Source organism: Crocodylus porosus, unplaced genomic scaffold (assembly GCF_001723895.1).
Source record: "Crocodylus porosus isolate Cpor-Errol unplaced genomic scaffold, CroPor_comp1, whole genome shotgun sequence".
In the NCBI taxonomy this organism is placed as follows: domain Eukaryota; kingdom Metazoa; phylum Chordata; order Crocodylia; family Crocodylidae; genus Crocodylus; species Crocodylus porosus.
Genome location: NW_017728947.1, coordinates 1,993,236 through 1,994,870, shown reverse-complemented (window position 1 = coordinate 1,994,870; position 1,635 = coordinate 1,993,236). Strand labels below are relative to the sequence as shown.

The 1,635-nt window shown below is 54.9% G+C and overlaps 1 protein-coding gene across 5 annotated transcripts in view; it reads right to left on the bottom strand.

Moving 5' to 3' along the window:
- The window catches only part of LOC109320799 (AP-2 complex subunit alpha-2), a 621,923-nt gene that overhangs the window by 328,597 nt on the left and 291,691 nt on the right, over positions 1-1,635 (bottom strand). The gene's annotated exons all lie outside the window — the stretch shown is intronic.

Here is a 1,635-nt window from a genome sequence, read left to right as displayed (position 1 = left end):
TTAAAAACAAAAGTCCACAGAAATACCAGATTAGTTACTGTGTTATTATAAATCTAAGTATTACATTTAAGTCTAAATGGAAATATTAATATAGAATATATGCAGAATATGACCTATAACTAATGACATCAGAATTTATTGTTAGCATTCTACCAAAATGTAGTCAGACTGGATGCAAGGAAAAATGTCTTTGCAGTGTGTGTGACCAGACTGTGGAACAGACTCCCCGCAGAGGTGGTTCAAGCACCTACCCTGGAGATCTTCAAAAGGAAACTGGGTGCGCACCTTGCTGGGGTTATTTGGCCAGTCTTTCCTGGCCAGAGCAGGGGGGCTGGACCCAACGATCTCATGAGGTCCCTTCCGGCCCTAAACTTCTGAGAATAATGCTAACCTTGATAAAAAACAAGTCAAGTTAGCTGCCTGTGGCAGCTGATATCCTCTATCTCTATGGTGTGAATGCTTACCCATACGCTGGGATCGCACATTCTGCGTCCACTGAATTGGCCGGGATGGTCAGGCAGCATCTCGCCAAGTCATAGAGATGTGGAAACTGATTAGAAACAGACTCCCAGAACACAGACACTGTCAGAGGCCTCTGGCAGTCTTTGAGAAAGCTCATGTAAGCAGTGCGTTCCTGGTCGTGCTCTTTCCCCCAGCCAGGGATTGATTTCAGGAGCTGAGGGTCAAAACTCAGAAAAGGTGCCTGATTGGGATCAAAAATACGAACTGCACTGAAAAAGGAGGCAGCCGGTTGTCTAAACCGTGGGGGCAGTGCTGGATCATACTTGTAGTACTGATTCAGCGTGGCAGCAATGGCCTGGAACAGCTCTTGCCTCCGCTGGTTTTCCTGCGGACCGTCTGCAAGCTGTTGTGATGCCATATCTTCCACCCAACTGATCAGGTCCATCAGCTTGTTGTGCACGTGGTGGATTGTGGCCTGTGGGCTTTCAAACCATGCCAGCACCTCCACAAACCGCACCACATTTTTTGCCACAAACCTCACTTGCTCCTCGAGGTCGCCCTGCCTTAAGAGCTCCTGCAGCCGCAGCACTCCCCAGGTCCCGGGTGCCATCTCCAGCTCCTCGCTCACAAACTGCGCATAGCACTGCATGTGCTTAGCATGGTAACACACGGCATCAAACCATACGCTCCACCGGTTTGACTCTGGCGGGAGTGCCACGGCGGCACATGGCTCCCCACTCTGCTGTGCAAAGGCCTCGCGGTAGCGCAGCGCACGGCCTGGGCAGCCCTTGAGGGCCTTTTTGAAGGCGCCCACTAAGCTGTCCACAGCAGGGAAGCACGCACGCCAGGCCTCGCCAGCGAGTGCCACAATGCGCGCGTTGCAGGCCACGTGCACCGCGTGCGGCATCACGCCACGCAGTACGTCAGAGAACGCCCTGCTCATGTAGGTGGCGTCGTGGGAGAGGAAAGCCGTGACCTGGTCGAAGTCCACCCCGCAGCCCACCACCGCGGTGACCACAGCCCGCGCCACAGTGGAGAAGTTGAGCGAAGCGAGCGGCGCGGGCTCGGCCTGGAAGACCGGCGCGGCGCGGGGGTCCCAGGCGCCAGGCACGAGCAGCACGTGCAACACGTAGCGGCCGCACGCGTCCGTGGCCTCGCTGGCGGCCACGGAGA